We start from the raw sequence: 7,125 nt of genomic DNA, 5'->3' as shown, positions 1-7,125 counted from the left end.
TCTCGTGAGAGTCAGTGAGGCACTGGTCATCTCACCATTTTGGCTCTCTGGCGCCCAGGCCTCGGTGGCCTGGGAGTGCGTGGCGGGCGAAGAGGCTGCAGGGGCCGGAGCGAGCGTAGCCCGATGGGCCCGAGAGGCCCTGCCGTACTCCCCGCCGTTTTAAAAGCTCCCACAATGCAGCGCTGGCGTCCCAGTTCCGTTACAATGTCTCTCCCGGCGCCGGCGAACCGGCTAAGCGCGGGCGGGGGAGACGGGGAGCCGCGGTTGTAACCCGAGCGCCTGGCCGAGGGGGGCGCCCCCGCACCGCTCCTCTCGCGCGCTCAGACCGCGGCACGGCGAGGGGCGGAGCCGCTGGCCGCCCGGCCCGGCCCCCGGCCCGGCCCCCAGCCCAGAGACACCGGCCGCGAGAGCGAGCCGGCCGCCAGCTCGGCTGCCTGTGCTCGCCGGTGCCCCGCACCGAGACCGCCTCCCGGCTCTTGACCCGACCTCGCCCGCCCGCAGAAGCGGCGGCGGTGCTGGGGGCGGCTCCCGCCGACTGCAGCGCCGCCGCTGCCCGCGCGCTCGCACACTCCCGCAGCCCCGCCAGGGGCGTCCTCACTCACCTAGCGCCGGCCCGGGAGGTGTGCGGAGAGGACAAGCCGGGGCCTCCCTCCAGTGCGGAGCGCGATCCGCGGGGCGCCGCGGAAGGAGGCGCGCGGGGCTGCGCGGCCGGGGACCGGCGCTGGGTGGCCCCAGGGCTTCGGACGCCGCCGTGTCCCCAGCGCCCCGGCCAGTCCTGCCGGGCGGCCTGCGGGGGCGGCGCAGTTGCGAAACTGAGTGAGTATTAACTTTACTCGGCGGCCGCGGTTTCTGGGCAGCGTTTGGGACCCCTCCTTCCTCCTGCTGGAACCTCGGAGTCCCAGATCCCCACTCTGCACCTGGGGCTTCTTCGCCCATTCTGCCCCCACCCCACTTCCTCCCGTTCACCTTTTCCCTGCTGTGTTCCCGTTTGCGCGTTCTCTCCGCCGCACACTCGCGTATGCCTGAAAAGTACGAGCTTGTTCCTCGCTTCTCCGTTTCCTCCCAGTGTCCTTGGCAAGGGAGTTTAGAGGCCACTTTTGTTGGGAAGGGAAATGTGTGTCTGGTTTCTCTAATATTTTTTTCCTCCAAATGGAAATCGGATGCTCGATTGCCGGGTGGCGGTTTGACGAAATGCTTATTTTCTCCTCTGAAACAATGATTGGTTTATAGGTTTTTAAATTTTGTCTGAACGGTGAACCCTACTCCGTCCCTATTCCCCTTGGCTGCCAACCCGTATAGGGAAGGGAGTCCAGAAGAGGAGACTTTCAAAGTAGTCCTTCTTGCACACAGAAACTTTGAGAGGGTAAATCGTAGGAAACTTGAGATTTCACTTGAAGGGACGTGAGCTTTGAATGTGGGTCCTTGTGCGGCACTGAGTCTTACAAGCCGAGCACCTGGTTTATAACTGAGTGTCGCGTTGTTATTTTAGCATCATAGAGCCGCCTGGTGTTGCTAAACCACTACTTTCTCAGCATCAAATGGCATCTTGAACAGTGCAAGCATCAGACATAATTGCGGGTCAGTATTGCCCCTGATCTTTTAGGGATTTAGAAGGGAAATAGATATGCACGGCACGGTTCAAAGCTGATTGAAACCCATCAGGTTAGCCCTGTCAGTACATCAAAGCATTGCATTTAAAACAATTACTCCAGCCTGGTGATGGTGAGGACCAGCATTTATGGATTTTTCCAGTATGATGTGGCTCAGCAGTTCTTCATTAGATCTGTTGTGTCCCCACAAAGTGCCTTTTGATATGTATAGATGTGTTTTTCTGTCAGTTGCATTAAGTAGTCATTTTGGTAGACCTCAGGTAGTTTGTTTTTTGGTTTTTCCCCCCCTTTTTCTTTTTTAAAGTCTGTCATCTTTCGGTTGTCAGGAGTTAGCAATCAGGTTATGAAGGAACAGAAAATGGGAAGCTTTCTTAATGGATTTTCAGCATCCTGTCCTTTGCGTGGTTGAGACAGTAGTGAATGCCAGCTAGCCCTCTGCAGGGAGAGGTGGACACAAGAGATCAGGACACAGGACACAGCATTATCATTTTGGAGAGTGGTTTGTGGGTCTTCATCTTGTAGCGGACACATTAATGGTATTTTTAATTTTACGTATCTCCATGGAGAACTCTCCCCAAGCCATAAAAATTACATGTGACCATACGCCACATTAAGAAGACTGAACATAATTTGATGATTATTCTATTGAAGTATCAGACCCAACAAAATGTAATTTGTAATGTAGATGACAAAACCTTTCAAAAATCGCCCCCCTGCATCATTTTCTCTTTTTTTAAGAGTCTTGAGCTGGTACTTTCAATATAGACAAAATTGGCAGTAATGCATTGAGTTTTTTCCTTCTAGGCTCATTAATCAAGCCTGATTTCTGGGTTTCAGTAACTCAGGGGAACATCAGAGAGCTGAGAGAGAGAAAGGGAGGGGAAGAGAGAGAGAGCAAACCATGGGACTGTGCAGATAGGAAAGGCATTTCAGTTTGCCAGAGTGTCAACATGCTTCAGGGAATAGCAATTGAAAAGGAGAGAGAGAATGTTTAAGTGTTTTTAGGGTGAATGTTTACTGAATTTGACATTTGGTTGAGATATCTGGGAATTGCAGATTTTAAATTCTTTGTGGTTGTGGTGTCATTTCTTTTTGCCTAATATTTCTTTAAGGTTTTGATTTTTTTTTTTAAAATATGAATCTCAATCCTTGGCTTTTGTAGACTTCTGGCCTGGGTGGCTTGCATTTTTGACTTGAATGCCTTGTTCATTTTGAGGATTGATTAGTTTTTCAGAGTTCTTGCTTACTAATTGATCTGCATTTTTGACTCAGATGTCTTGTTCATTTTGAGAAATGATTAGTTTTTCAGAATTCTTGCTCATTAATTGGTCTGTCTTATGTTGATGTATGTAATGACCTGAGAGTAAAAATATGATTTGCTGCTGGATATTGCTGCTCTTTTCATTATGGTTGATTCCTGGCACAATGGCTTTGCTATTTATGGTAAAACATTAAGGTTCTAGATATCTTGTTAGTGTTCAAAAGATTGCAGAACTCTTTGCAGGTATAGATGAGAGTGAGAAAGGAAAACATGCATTAAATCTGAGGGTTTGGATTTAAGAAATAACGTATTACCTGTTAATTCTTGTTGAGTTGCTAGCTTGCTCCAATCATGGCCTTCAAAATTCAAAGTGTAGAGAGAGTTTCCAAGAATTCTGTATAGTGGAAAGAATGCTTACCCCGCAGCCAGCGAACCAGACTTGGGTGGCAGGTGTGACTTTGTCATTCCACGCAGAATGAGCTTGGCCATGCTACTTTAACCTCTGTGATCTATAGTTTGCTTCCTGTGAAATAGGGACACTGCTACTAAAAGGGATGCTGGGACAAGCAGGACACCTACTGTAGTTCCTGGCTCCTCTTAGGCAATGAATGGCAGCATCTCAGACTTCTCCAGAACTGAGACCTAGATTATTGAACCTCAGATTGTTTCTGCTCTTTTTCATTTCATCCATCCAGAGCGGCTCAGGCCAGAAGGCTCGAATTATCCTTTCCTCTCTTGTTCTGTCACCCCCACCCGACCCGTTTGACACAAAGTCCTATCCACTTTTTGGCAAAATCTCTCTCGAACCTGTCTGACTTTTCAGTCCCCATTATGCTACCATTTTAGTGCAAGCCACCCCTCTCTTTCCCCATTGCACACACTCCACACCCATTCCGATCGCTTTCCCATGCATCCCGAGAAAGAAGAAGACGTCACTTGGCTGTTTAAAGGCGTCACAGCTCTTAGGAAACACAGTTGTACTTGGGATGAAATATGAAATCCTTCACGAGCCCACAAGGCCCTCTGTGGTTTGGCCCGTGCTTGCCATCTTCATCTCATCGGTCACACTGGCAGTTACCCGGTGGACCCACCTGAGGGCTGTTGCTCATGCTGTTGGTTTTTCTTATTTTATGACCATCTCATTGAGTAAGTTCTTGTCCTGGGTGCTGGTTCACATATCCCTTTATAAAGTTTTCTCTGGGAAGGCCATCCTTAGCATCATGTGACTTAAAACTCCTTTATTTTCTTCCTCATAGCACAGTCACATTTCCCTTAATATTTTCCACAATTTATAATTATATTATTGAATTGTTTAATGTTTCTCTCTTGCCCTTGAGGGCAGGAATGCTGCCTGGTTTATTCACTAGTCAATACCCACTGCCTGGGGGGTGGGGTGGGGGTGGTGTATGCAGTGGGTGCTCAATAAGTAGTTATTGTTATAATGAATAAGATAGTAATATCAGTTTTATATTTTGTTTAGATTTCCTTCTCATCACTGTTAAATCTGCTTTTCATAACAGAAAATCCAGACTGGCACTCTCCTGTGTTCCTTTTTTGCTGGTTTTATGTGTGATATGAAACAGCCTTTGCAGCTATCTGGTAAAATTAATGCTTTTAGGCTCTGTGAAAAAATTTACAGTAAGAAATTGAGACACCTTTTAATTAGTGTTACCCTTGTGATTTTTCTGTTGTCGATAATCCTTTTTTCTAAGTACATCATTAAAATGATTATGCTTTTTTCATCAGCACGGGATTACTGAAAGTAAAAAATCCTACCATGTCATTGTTTTACACATGTCATGTGATAACATGTTAGTCAGCAGCTATTGATCGCTCACTGCTAGATTTCAAAGGAAGGTCGGGAAAACTGTAGTAGAAAAATGAGAGTCACAGCTTTAAGGATTTTAGTACTGTCCAGCTGTTGATGTGACTTGCATAAATAGCTAGGTTTCATTTGACCACTTAATTAAAGTGGAGGAGTACTGTAGTTGTTTAAAAATGGGAGCCACCTAGAGGTCTGGAAGTTCTTTTTCCCTGTCTCACTAAAGCATTTCTTGCTTTAGCCAAAAAAGTCTCATGACTTCTGAAAGCCAAGGAAGGTTTAAAGCTTTGCTTGAGTATTTTTGTCATGTGGTTGCTCTTTACACAATATTAGTTTGATGTCCTTACAACTCAGAAATACTTATTTTATTATTATTAATGTTTCTAGTCTCTATTTCTTACATAATCACCAACATTTTCCTTTGACTAGTTTTTAGGACTTTAGTTTCCTTTTAGAATTTTTCCATATACCCCTAGAGGATAATTAGTTCTTTTCTAGTTCTGTACCTTGTAGGCCACTAAGCATACAGGGAACTTGGCAGTTGATTCTAGTTCTTTTAGGATTTCTTTCTTTGTACTCAACCTTTAGATTTCCCCAAAAAGTTATACCTCTGAGTGGTCTGTAGTCTGAGGTTTTGCCAGCCAGAAGCTGGATGCCTTTGGGTTGGGAGAACAGGGAGGATTAAAGCAGCATTTTTAAACTCTATTCTGTGCCATGCTCTGGGCAGAGTGCTCTCACAAAAGAGGAGTGAATACTTCACCTGGTCAAAATCATAAAATGGAAGCCTAAGTGTTTTGTACATTCACTCAAGGAAGTTGTTCCTGTTATACCATCATTTTCCTACCCTTTGTTTTCTGGACAGGAAGGTGTGACAAGATTGAGATGTCCTCTCTAGCCGGACCCTTTACCTTGCCTTGGTGCTTATTTAATCCTGGTTTTACTTGTATAAAATGAATGGGAGTGGGGCCGGGAGGGGCACGCCGTGCGCTCTGCCTTTCAGGTAGGCCTGCGTGCCCCTAGGACGTTTGCATCATGAGCAGCCACCGCTGTGGAGGAGAAACAAGGTAGGGTTGGAGCCCTTGTTATTTTTTTCTTCATGTTCATATGCTTAGTGGTTACTTTGGGTGACCTTGAACAAGTTGCCTGGAGCTTTTTAGTACCAGTAATATTTATTACCCATTTATTTCACAGTCTTGCTTTAGGATTTAGAAGACTTATATTTGGCATTTTTTTTTTTTTTTTGGCCACATTCAGATATGTCACAAAGCTTATGACAGTTACCTCTAGAGCTGTCCAAGTGTGATGCATTTAGGAAAATGTTTTGTGAGAGAAATTTGACCTTCAGCTGCACCCAGAACCAAAGTCTTGCCCCTGCCCTCCCCGCTGCGACACACACACAGAACCAAGGACCAGGACATAATTGGAACTTGAACACTGGAACCCTTTCAGAAGTCAAGGGTCCGTTGTCCAGGAAGATCTGAGACTGATACCCTTTATCATAAATGCCAAGTTCCAGGGTCCTCCAATTAAAACGTGCCCTACCAGCACTCCTGCATACCTGTTCCCCTAATCCTTTAAAAACTATTAACCTAGTCCAGCAAGATGGATTTGAGGCACCAGTAGGTCTCCCATCTTCTGGGTTGGTGCCTTGTCAATTAATAAACCTTTTCTTACTCTAAAAAAGAAGGGAAGGGAAAGAAGGGAAGGAGGACAGGAGGGAGGGAGGGAGGGAGGAAGGAAGGAGGAAGGAAGGAAGGAAGGAAGGAAGGAAGGAAGGAAGGAAGGAAGGAAGGATTTTGTTATTCAGTGCTGTAAGAAATCAGATATATAGGTTATAACAAGAGAAGAGTTGTGATAGTTCCCAGCAGGTTTTACTCATGGGGGGAAATAACTACCTTATCACTCTTGTTAACTACCATTGGCTTCTGCAAGCTAAGTCACGTTTATTTATAATTCTAGAAATTTATTATTGGAAAATCACTTAAAATATTCTTACAGATGTAAGTATATACATTGAAAAACTTAGTGTTTCCTTAATGGATAGATATTGGACAGAAAAGTAAGACCTTACTCTTATTTTTGCTTAAAATATTTGAATATATTTATAATCTGTAAAACCCCACTGTAGAAATACTATTTAGTCTACGGTCATACCACCCTGAACACGCCCGATCTCGTCTGATCTCGGAAGCTAAGCAGGGTCGGGCCTAGTTAGTACTTGGATGGGAGAAATACTATTTAAAGATAGGTTGGGAATGCTTTGCAATATTTAAGGTAAAATTTGGCCATTTCTAAAGCAAGTTCTAATACCCGATGGCACTAGATGTCAGGAAATCAAACCCACAACCCTTCATTCAACAAAATAATGCTCCAGGCAACTGAGCCACACTGGTCGCAAGGCGCTCAGTCTCTCTTGGCGTTCCTGCTCCTTC

At 45.4% G+C, this 7,125-nt stretch overlaps 1 protein-coding gene across 3 annotated transcripts in view; it reads left to right on the top strand.

Annotated features, from left to right (window-relative positions):
* Positions 1-396: 396 nt before the first annotated feature.
* Positions 397-7,125, top strand: part of RASSF8 (Ras association domain family member 8) — an 89,688-nt gene continuing 82,959 nt past the window's right edge. For all 3 annotated transcript variants that reach the window (XM_054591320.1, XM_054591318.1, XM_054591319.1), the window contains exon 1: positions 397-816. The gene's annotated coding sequence lies outside the window, so the exon portion shown is untranslated. The remainder of the gene's footprint in view (positions 817-7,125) is intronic.

Source organism: Pteronotus mesoamericanus, unplaced genomic scaffold (genome assembly GCF_021234165.1).
Source record: "Pteronotus mesoamericanus isolate MK-2021 breed Mesoamerican mustached bat unplaced genomic scaffold, CSHL_Meso_final scaffold_21, whole genome shotgun sequence".
In the NCBI taxonomy this organism is placed as follows: Eukaryota; Metazoa; Chordata; class Mammalia; order Chiroptera; family Mormoopidae; genus Pteronotus; species Pteronotus mesoamericanus.
This window is presented reverse-complemented; position numbering and strand designations above follow the sequence as displayed.